We start from the raw sequence: 12,038 nt of genomic DNA, 5'->3' as shown, positions 1-12,038 counted from the left end.
AAGTACTGACTTACTGACTTGATCAGCAAAGTTTTGGCAGACCTGTCGGAAAGGCCACGGCGCTGGAAATGCAGCCCGAATGCTGGAGCGCAGCGTGGAAACTTTGGGAAGCTGCAGTGGGTAATTATATCAAATGAATCTTTTCACTTGGTTAACAATCATCCTCTTCTGGGACGCAGTGAGGCGGCCCGCCGCTCCCAGAGCATGACTGAAATAAATAGGTTTCTACACTTTCAAAAATTGAGGTAGATTGAAATCTACTTGGTGCATCTGAAAAATATTAGTATGCTCCCGTCAAGCATGAAAGACACCCCCAGCAGGAGCGTGGCGCCAGGGCTGCTGTTTGGCTTTGCTGCTCTCCACAAGATCTCTCCTGCCTGAAGGCTGTGGAGTTTGGAGGCTTTGAGTTGGTCCCGGGGGTCCGAGGGTCCAGCCCTGCTGTATTAATCCATATAGTGAAGGTGACCTTGAGCTGGCCGAGGCACATTCTGAAAAGGCTGGGATGCTTGCACATTCTGCAGGCACAGAGAAAGAGACAGAGTGTGAGAGTATATATAAATACACTATGTCCAAATGTTTGTGGACACCCCTTCTAATGAATGTTTTCAGCTACTTTAAGTTTAATTCAGTTAGACTTTGTCATTATACGAACACAGGGTTGTACAGTACGACCAAACACTGTTAGGATAAGTCTCTGGTGCAGTAAAAGGTAAAAGATGGGAGATAGAAATGCGAGGACAAGGATGCAGAGGGGTGCAGAGACAAATACTAGAGACAATAAATACAGCACAATAAATATGAATATGTGCATGTGCAAGTATATGCATGAAGGTTGTCCAGCCCATGTAGAGAAGTATTAGGATGAGTTGCAGTGGTGATCATCCAACATCCTGACTTTTCAGTAATGCCCTTGTCACTGAATGCAATCAAATTCTCACAGTAATGCAGAGAAATCTAGTAGAAAGTCTTCTTCCCTGGACAGTAGAGACAGTTACTAAGAACCAGTGAATGGACAGGTGTATAAGGGATATATGTGATATATAAATATTTTTGTAAATTTGTGTATATCATAATACCTACATTTAGAGCGTTATTAATTATTATTCACCCTAATGAGAGACTGTAGCTCCGCCTCCTCAGTGTATATCACAATACCTACATTTAGAGCGTTATTAATATTGACCCTAATGAGAGACAGTAGCTCCGCCTCCTCAGTGTATATCACAATACCTACATTTAGAGCGTTATTAATATTCACCCTAATGAGAGACTGTAGCTCCTCCTCATCAGTGTATATCACAATACCTACATTTAGAGCATTATTAATATTCACCCTAATGAGAGACTGTAGCTCCTCCTCCTCAGTGTATATCACAATACCTACATTTAGAGCGTTATTAATATACACCCTAATGAGAGACTGTAGCTCCTCCTCCTCAGTGTATATCACAATACCTACATTTAGAGCGTTATTAATATTCACCCTAATGAGAGACTGTAGCTCCTCCTCCTCAGTGTATATCACAATACCTACATTTAGAGAGTTATTAATATTCACCCTAATGAGAGACTGTAGCTCCGCCTCCTCAGTGTATATCACAATACCTACATTTAGAGCGTTATTAATATTCACCCTAATGAGAGACTGTAGCTCCGCCTCCTCAGTGTATATCACAATACCTACATTTAGAGCGTTATTAATATTCACCCTAATGAGAGACTGTAGCTCCGCCTCCTCAGTGTATATCACAATACCTACATTTAGAGCGTTATTAATATTCACCCTAATGAGAGACTGTAGCTCCGCCTCCTCAGTGTATATCACAATACCTACATTTAGAGCGTTATTAATATTCACCCTAATGAGAGACTGTAGCTCCTCCTCCTCAGTGTATATCACAATACCTACATTTAGAGCGTTATTAATATTCACCCTAATGAGAGACTGTAGCTCCTCCTCCTCAGTGTATATCACAATACCTACATTTAGAGCGTTATTAATATTCACCCTAATGAGAGACTGTAGCTCCGCCTCCTCAGTGTATATCACAATACCTACATTTAGAGCGTTATTAATATTCACCCTAATGAGAGACTGTAGCTCCGCCTCCTCAGTGTATATCACAATACTTACATTTAGAGCGTTATTAATATTCACCCTAATGAAGGCTTTTGTCTTTTTGAACATATTAAAAGATCTGGATATTTGATACTGAGAGGTATTTTAATGAAACACACGTTTAGTCTTTAGATGTTAGATGATCAGATCATGGTTGGAGAGGATTATTCTGGAGGAGTCTTAGTGTCTGATTTAAACCTCAGATGTTTAGTCTGGTCTGATCTTGATGCTTGAAGTGAGGGGTGAAGAAGATCACCATCCTTCAGAAAGAAGGGTGGAGATGCAGAGGAGTCTGTAGATGGAAGGGGTTTAAACAGATCTCAGAACAGTTAGAGATCAGCCGCTGTTCCACCGTCCACTTAATCATTTACGGACCAAGATGGCCAGGTCAGACCGCCCTAGCAAGTTCAGCCCAACAACACAGGATCTGCAGGTAGCTCAAGGTAGTATGTCAGAGTAATGGGAGCTTGTGGTCTATGGACTCATTACAGATCATGCAGAGACACCAGAGAGGATCAGGGTCTTTGCACGTCACCCACTAGTCAGCTCTCTCTCTGTCCCTGTCTCTCTCTCTCTGTCTCTGTCTCTCTCTCTCTCTGTCTCTGTCTCTCTCTCTCTGTCTCTCTCTGTAACTGAAGACATTTACGTTGCAGTTTAGGTGTTTGACAGTTTCCCAGGATTAAAATGGACCTCTCCTAAAGCTTCCAGTCAGATCCGATGCCTTCATCACAGGAGTCATTTAACCAGCGTCAGACTGCCTTCTGCTCCCGCCGATCACGCTGACAGGAAACATCAGCAGCTCCTCAGTTCTCCTAAACATCCGGTTTTCCCTTCCGAACATGAACCGAGCGCCCAGTGAAGCAAAAACAACGGCAAACACAAGCAATCACCCAGCGGCGTCTTCATCCTCCTCCTCCTCCTCCTCCTCTTCTGACACTGTCACTTTCTGACACCTGCCATAATGAACTGGCTTTGGGTGTTGTGCATGAATTAATAACATCCTCTGCTGTTAAAGCCAGGGGCCGGACCGGGGGGGGGGTGGATTGTAATGGTTGGATGAACTAATTCACACAAATTGCTGCTCTTTGTGTTTTCAATCAAGAGGATTAACTTTCCAAGAATGCTCAATAACAAAGAGCTGCGCTGAGCAAACATCCAGCAGGCATCCGTAATCAAACCCCGCCATGTTTTATCTCTGCTCACCGCTGACCTTATTACCAAACACCCTCCAACAAGGTCAGCGTTGATGTTTACATCTCTTGCACTTCTTTAAAGAGCCTAGATCACCAGAAAAATTTATTTTAAAAAGTATGTGGACGTACCATTCACTCCCTTGAGCTTCACTCTCTGTAAACTCAACTACAGCTGAAAGATCTCAAGCCATTCGGCACATACGAGGATTTGCAGGAAGTGAAGATGGAGGAGTTTCTTCTGGTGGTTCTTCTTCTTCATCTGGAGAGAAACTAACAGAGCTCTAGTGTTAGTGTCCTCACTGCAGCAGCAGAGTGAGAGGAAGAACGGCAGCATGCCGATCGCCTGTTCTGCTCATCATTGAGGCGGCTTCATCAAACCTGGTGACGGCGCCATCTAGCGCTCTGGAGGTGATACTGTGGGTTTGAAATTATTCGTATTGTTTTTATAATTGTAGAGAGTAACAATGCAGCACATAAACAAACAATGTAACTGAGTAAAATTATTAAACTGATCCAGAACATACAGAAGCATTGTTGTAATTATAACATTTAAACATACATAGATTTTACCATTATGACACTTGCATATATCTTCCAGTCAGCCAATAGGATTTTAGCTCCACCCATTCATGCTAAAGTTATGTCACATTAAACTTTACTGGTAGAAAGCAAATATTAAACCAAAACATACACAGTTTATACAGTGCAACCATCAGCCAATCAAAACAGAGCTTACTTGCACATTTCTGCCTTTTAAGCCAATAGCATGTTATTTATATAGTATGTGATGTCACAAAAATGAGCTCTTGTTGCGAAGTCGATAAATGATGTCAACGTTTAATTTGCCGAGGCCGTTAGCCGATGTGCTGCCACTGCGGCAGCGCTGTTGGACGAGGCCGTTAGCCGATGTGCTGCCACTGCGGCAGCGCTGTTGGACGAGGCCGTTAGCCGATGTGCTGCCACTGCAGTAGCGATGTTGAACAAGGCTGGTAGTCGGCCAGTTTTGGATGCTGTGCTTCTATTTGCTGTATCATTACCATGGCAATGTGCATGCATAAATTTGGGGGCGGTGCTTCTGAAGGGAGGGGTGTGTGTTGTGGTGCAGACGTTAAAAATGCTTTTTATCCTACATTCTTAAATATAGGATATCGGTCCTTTAAGAAGTGTGAGTGAGAGATATTGCATTGTCATATTTTATCTAGGCATGGTGTGTGTGTGTGTGTGTGTGTGTGTGTACACAGCATGCTTGTGTTTACACATTTACACATTCTGTCATTTAGACTCCTAAGGGGGTGATAACAGGGGAAAGAACAGTGCCCCCTGCTGTCAAAGCAAATAACCCATTACGTGTATGTGTGTGTGTGTGTGTGTGTGTGTGTGTGCTTACATGATCATGCGTATTTGAACACACTCACACAGAAAATCCCAGTCAGTGCTGGTTCTTCTCTCTCTCTCTCTCACACACACACACACACACACACAAACACACACACACACACACCTGATACAGCCATCAACCATAACATTAAAACGACTGACAGGTGAAGTTAATAGCACTGATGATCTGGTTCCAATTAGCCCTGGGTGCCCATGACCTTCTCACCAGTTCACCGATTGTCCTTCCTTGGAGCACTTTTGGTAGGTACTGACCACTGCATACCAGGAAGAACACCCCACAAGACCTGATGCCTGATGTTCTGGAGATGTTCTGACCCAGTCATTATCTAGAACATCACAGTCTGGTTCTTGTCAAAGTGTCTCAGATTCTTACGCTTGTCCATTTTTCCTGCTTCATCACCTTCATCACCTTCAAGAACTGACTGTTCACTTACTGACTAATATCTCAAATGCAAAACCAATCAGCCATAACATTAAAACCGGACCGGTTTGACGGACAAACCAGTGAAGAACATTGATGATCCAGTTCTAGTAGCTCCTGTCAAGGGGTATATATATATTAGGTATGCAGCAGTCAGTACCAACCAAATGTGCTCCAAGGAACACCCAAGGTCATGCGCACCCAAGGTTCATTGATGCTCATGGAGGCCCCGCCTCACAACTTTCAGGACTTAAAGGATCTGCTGCTAATGGTGACAGATACCACAGGACACCTTCAGAGGTCTTGTTGAGTCCATCCCTCAAATAGTCAGATCTGTTGCGGCAGCACATGCATCCCACATGCATCACCAGCATCCCCAGACGCCACGTGGATGTTGCTTTTTGGGCTAAATCTGGTTCGTCATGGCCTTAATTTAGACCCATAAAAACCCCAAAACAAATGAGCTGTGTTTAGTTCATCTGATTTGGTCCAGATTTGGTCCAGATTTGGTCCAGGATGGACATGAAATGAGTCTCTGAACATGTCTGACTGTCTCAGCGTGCTAGGACTCCCCTCTATCACATGGGCAAGGCCTTCCAATTATTAGACTCCTGATCATGTAGGGCTGTTAGTGGTGTTGATGAGATCTGAACATTTGATCTCCTGAGTCTCTTGACGAGCAGGCAATTAGACAGTTGCTCCACTCTAGAGCTGCGTTATTCAAAACCGTGTTTGTATGTCATGTAATTTCACAGCTATAGGCCGGCCCTACGGTCTAACTGCTGCTCATCAAGTGTGAGGAGGTCATAAATCCAAATCCTAGCAGTGGCTTAGCACTCTTTTGCCAACAGCTTTCCAAAAGCTTTGGGGATGTAAATGTTATAGAGGGCATGCCAACCAGCAGATGGGAATAAACAGTAAACAAATTGAGGGGGCGGAGCCACAGACTAAACATCTTATACAGCATTTAACCAGTTCCAGCTGCAGCTCCTTCACTGATGCTTTTGAGTCTATAATCAATATGGATTGTTGATCAAACTGAAGTAAGTGTGAGTTGACTAAATTAAGTTAATAATTAGTTTAAGTTTGTTTTTACATTTTACTTATCCCCCATCACAAAACAGTGTATAATATTTTAAAGTAAAAATAGATAAATAAATAAATAAATAAATAGATAAATAAATAAATAAATAAATAAATAATAAATATAAAAAAATATGATGTTTTACTGAGTGCTCGAGGAAGGCTAGGGTGAGTGAGTGAGTCTGTGTGGTGGGATCCTGGAAGCTAGCTGTGTTTTGACGGGTGGTCCCAGGCTCTACTGAAACAGCAGCCAGCCTGCAGCGCTCCTCTGTGGCTGCAGTTACACACCTGTACTGCATCTTAATGACAGACCATTGTAAAATATCTGTGTACCTGTTTTACTCACGGCTTTCCACTCCAACTTTCTTACAGGGTGATACACTACATGCCCAAATGTTTGTGGACATCCCTTCTAATGAATGCATTCAGGTACTTTAAGCTGCACACATTGCTGACACAGATGTGCAAATGCACACACACAGCTTGTCTAGTCCCTGTAGAGAAGAAGTACTGCCAATAGAATAGGACTCTCTGGAGCAGATCAACATCATGAACCTATTGGCACCATGCAACCTAATGCCAGTTGCTAAATGCAATTAAATACTCACAGCAGTGCTCCTCCAAATCTAGTAGAAAGTCTTCTTCTCTGGACAGTAGAGACAGTTACTCCAACAAAAGCTCTCTTAAACTTTTTAAATACCCTTGATTTCAGAAGAAACAGTGAATGAGCAGGTGTCCCAATACTTTCGTCCATATAATGAATCAAATTCTGACCAAATCCTCATTTTCTACACTACACACGAATACAAACAGACCTCACAGTTATGACTCTGCTGGTGGGAAATAGGGCCAATTTATGATTGGGGGTATGAAAGTGGGACAGCGCCAGCATACATGTTAATAACGTTAGCATTTGTCTCAGAGGAGGGTGATTCTAAATCTAATTAAGAGGTTGTTTAGTAATTAATTTGTGGTAAACACCTCAAACAATTAGAGCGGGAGTCTTCTCCACTCCACGCTGGAGCAGCAGAGCAGATCTATTTCAGGCTAGGCTACTCTGCTGTACGCCTGGGTCACATTACAGGATAATTGGGTGGAGTTTGAGGCGGCTTCGCTCCTCTCCACAATCACGAACCGTGTCCAGATTTAGGGTCGGCCCTAAACGATTGTCTTCCCATTTTATCTTGGGAATCCTGTAGCATATTTTGTGCGTTTTATACCACCTCTTTCTATAGGTGTATATACACTTTGGACAAAAGTATTGGGACATGTATACAAAAAGACATCCCATTCTAAACCCATAGGCATTATTAATCTGGAGCTGGTCCTCCTTTGCTCTAAGCTCTACCAGCAGCAGCAGCAGGTCTGGAGCTCTGCTGCAGTTACTGAGTCAGTTGAAGGCTTTTCTGCACTCTGCTCTGAGCTCAGCACTCGGCCCTGACCCCGCTCTGTAACTTTACGTGGTCTGACAGACACTCGGTGGCTGAGCTGCTCTCTGTGAGCTGTTCCTCCTAAACTCTTCCACTGTTCAATAATAACACCACTCACAGCTGATGGAGGAAGATCTAGGAGGGAGGAGATTTCACCAGCTGACTTGTTGTTGTTGGTGCAGCGGTGTCTCCTATTACATACAGAACCACGCTGGAGTTCAGTGAGCTCTTCAGAACCTCCTGTTCTTTCACTGATGTGTGGAGGAATGACAGACTGCAGAACTAGAGGCTGGATTTATACACCTGTGGCAATTAAATCGAACCAGACACCTGGATTCAGTGATTAAGAGGTGTGTCCCAATACTTTTGTCCAGTGTATATTGTTATTATTATCACTATTTTTAATATCACTTTTTTCTAGTTTATTTCTGCTTTTGATTATGTCATATTGTTTAATGCGACTGGGCCGTTATCAGAGCATTTCATTACTGGTTGTATCATGTCTGAGAAATAAACGTTGATTTGATTTAGTGTTGCGATCTTCTCTGCTATCCTCTCTGCTGCCCTCGCTGTTGTCCAGTGTGTGGTAAGCTAGCTGAAGAGAGGGAAAAGCCATGTGCCCTTTAGAGCTGGAACCAGTACATAACAGCATCGGAGTCCATCCTCAAATCAGTGCTTCTGAACTTGTGTCTATTTTATTTCATAATCTGATTGCAATAGCAGAGACAAACAGCAGCCAAAGGTCAAAACTGTCTGGAAGGCACGGCCATGACCCTGTCCTAACATTTGACTGCAGTTAAATCTTGTATATCCTGTCATATCCTGTATTTCTCATGTACTTGTGTGTGGTTTTATCTTACAAAAACAGCTCAAATTCATTTATTTATGTAATATAAATAAATAAATAAATAATATACACTGCTCAAAAAAATAAAGGGAACACTCAAATAACACATCCTAGATCTGAATGAATGAAATATTCTCATTGAATACTTTGTTCTGTACAAAGTTGAATGTGCTGACAACAAAATCACACAAAAATCATCAATGGAAATCAAATTTATTAACCAATGGAGGCCTGGATTTGGAGTCACACACAAAATAAAAGTGGAAAAACACACTACAGGCTGATCCACCTTTGATGTAATGTCTTTAAAACAAGTCAAAATGAGGCTCAGTATCATGTGTGGCCTCCACGTGCCTGTATGACCTCCCTACAATGCCTGGGCATGCTCCTGATGAGGATCTCCTCCCAGACCTGGACTAAAGCATGGAGCGAGACATGATGTGCTCAATCGGATTCAGGTCTGGGGAACGGGCGGGACAGTCCATAGCTTCAATACCTTTATCTTGCAGGAACTGCTGACACACTCCAGCCACATGAGGTTAAGGATTAGGAGAAACCCAGGGCCAACCGCACCAGCATATGGTCTCACAAGGGGTCTGAGGATCTAATCTCGGTACCTAATGGCAATCAGGCTACCTCTGGCGCGCACATGGAGGGCTGTGCGGCCCTCCAAAGAAATGCCACCCCACACCATTACTGACCCACTGCCAAACCAGTCATGCTGAAGGATGTTGCAGGCAGCAGATCGCTCTCCACGGCGTCTCCAGACTCGGTCACGTCTGTCCTCCACGTCTCCTGGTGTACTGGCCTGTCTCCTGGTAGTGCCTCCAGCCTCTGGACACTACGCTGATAGACACAGCAAACCTTCTTGCTACAGCTTGCATTGATGTGCCCTCCTGGATGAGCTGCACTACCTGAGCCACTTGTGTGGGTTGTAGAGTCTGTCTCATGCTACCACGAGTGTGAAAGCACCACCAACATTCAAAAGTGATCAAAACAGCAGCCAGAAAGCATAGGTACTGAGAAGTGGTCTGTGGTCCCCACCTGCAGAACCACTCCTTTATTGAGTGTGTGTTGTTAATTGCCAATAATTACCACCTGTTGTCTATTCCATTTGCACAACAGCATGTGAAATTGATTGTCAATCAGTGTTGCTTCCTAAGTACTGACCATAATTATCTTGTTAGTAAACCATTAAGTACTCATGCTGGATCTTGTTAATACGGCTCACTACAGCTAGTACTGTATAAACCATGTTAAACCATGTCAAATATAACTGGACAGGGTGACACAGCTGTGTTGCAGTGTTGTACAGATTGTAATGTGGGAGTGAATGGTGAGTTTTGAAAGCTCTGATATGGGCCCTTTAAACAGACCTAACTTTAAAAACTCTAAACACAACACTATCCCCTCCACAAAATGCTGAAGTAAGAACAAAGAGAGCTGCTTTAAGTCTTTTTCGCTTGCACCGCTCTTGTTTATGGATATGCGACTCGATTCGGTATACCAAAGCCCCTTCTGGTAGGAAAGAAGCCCCCTGTGGGATAAATTACTGTAGAAGTAAATGAGAGAGTTTCATTAGAAAGCTCTGCTGTCAGCAGGCGCTGCCTCTGATGGGCTCCAGCAACACACAGTGGGCAGTAAAACAAAACTAAATAAGACCCGCCACCATAAACAGGCCGGAGACACTCCGCGGAATCCAGCGCCCGTGACGAGGCTCAGCCAGGCCGCTAATGCTGGCAGCAGCACAAAAGGAAAGAGCTACAGCTTTACGCGACTGCACACACACACACTCAGCCTGGAAACACTCAGCCTGAACCGAAATCTTTCTAAAACCACAATGCAGCTCTTCTGTTCGCTCTGACAAGTCTACAGGTTCTGTAAAGTGGTTTTGCTACCATTTAGATGTAGAATACTGTGAGTAACTGTTAGCAGGTAGCACACGGCACTGACGATAACTGTCATACTAGGCTTAGAGGGGATTGAGACTCGGCGGGGGGGGGGGTTGTTGTATGACGTTATGCTTCATTGTAGAGAAGAAAAAAATAAAAATAATTAAAAAATAAAAATAAAAAAACGTACCCACTCCGAGTATTCATACTGGATCTGTTTAGTAAACATTGCATATTCATACTGGATCTGGTCAGTAAACACATTGCATATTCATACTGGATCTGGTCAGTAAACACACAGTGAAAGTCTGGTATGGGTACAGTTGTGGTTGGAAATACACTCACCATGGACATGAAGGTCATGGCAATACTGGGCTTCCAATGATTTCTTTGAGCTGTTCTTTTTCTGGAGCAGAATTAGTGACATCATACATTTTTAATAGTAACAAAAGACTGTGGACTCTTAGTAACAGATCAACCACGTCTCAGTGATGGAGCAGCATCTGAACATTCAGTAGAGAGAGTCCAAGTTCAGATCTGTAGACGTTCACCTGAGAGATCACTGATCCTCTAACAGCTCTAATACTGACCATCCCACCACCCTCAACCAGCTGCTGTAGACCTGCTGCTGACACCAGTCTGAACTGGAGACTAACTGGATTGGGTTGAGATTAAGGGGCCAAAGTGAGGCTATGGGTTAGGTTGTGGGTTAAGGTTAGGATTAGGATGAGGGTTAGGATCAGGGTTGGGGTTAAGGTTAGGATCAGGGTTAGGTTTTGGGTTAAGGTTAGGATTAGGGATAGGTTGTGGGTCGAGGTTAGGGTTAGGATCAGGGTTGGGGTTACATTGTGGGTTGAGGTTAGGATTAGGTTGTGGGTCGAGGTTAGGGTTAGGATCAGGGTTCGGGTTACATTGTGGGTTGAGGTTAGGATTAGGTTGTGGGTCGAGGTTAGGGTTAGGATGAGGGTTAGGTTGTGGGTTAAAGGTTAGGTTAGGTTGTGGGTTGTTAAGGTTAGGATTAGGATCAGGCTGGGTTAAGAACTTTAGTCTACTTGCTGTAACAGATGAACAGTAAATCTACTGAACATCAGTATTAAATTAAATGCCTCTAAGCAAGTTACATCTTGACCAGACCAGCCAGCAACAGGCTTCTGGCAGAACTGTGGTTAGATATTTGACAGAATTGATAAAGCTCTAGGGTTGAGGTCAGAACTTTGGGGAGGTCATTCCAATTAAAGGCCATTTATCTGTAAATATTGTTTTTTTTTTTACTTCTATTATTTATATTGTGTAATATAGTGGTAATTTCATCTACGTTTTTGCATCCGAGTGTCTTGCTATCCCTTTCTGCTGTGACACTGAGAATTTCCCCACTGTGGGACTAATAAAGGATTATCTTATCAAAAGCTAATGTTGGCGTGCTTCATCCATTCCACACCACCTCTGATGTGTGTTTGGGGTCAATGTCCTGTTGGGACACTCAACTGTGTCCACATTTCAACTGTCTAGCTGATGGTCTGATGATCTGCTGAAGAATTCTGAGTCCTTGTTCTTCATTACTCCATTCACTTAATGCAATGCAGCAGTTCCACTGGCAACAGAACAGCCCCAGAGCATGATGTGAACACCACCATGCTTAACACGGAGTCAGTTTA

The 12,038-nt window shown here is 43.4% G+C and overlaps 1 long non-coding RNA gene across 1 annotated transcript in view; it reads left to right on the top strand.

Annotated features, from left to right (window-relative positions):
• LOC140564692 (uncharacterized) overlaps positions 1-12,038 on the top strand; it is a 40,131-nt gene that overhangs the window by 16,326 nt on the left and 11,767 nt on the right. The gene's annotated exons all lie outside the window — the stretch shown is intronic.

This window comes from Salminus brasiliensis, chromosome 10 (assembly GCF_030463535.1).
Source record: "Salminus brasiliensis chromosome 10, fSalBra1.hap2, whole genome shotgun sequence".
In the NCBI taxonomy this organism is placed as follows: Eukaryota; Metazoa; Chordata; class Actinopteri; order Characiformes; family Bryconidae; genus Salminus; species Salminus brasiliensis.
Note: the sequence above shows the minus strand (reverse complement) of the source record. Positions and strands in the feature narration are given on the sequence as shown.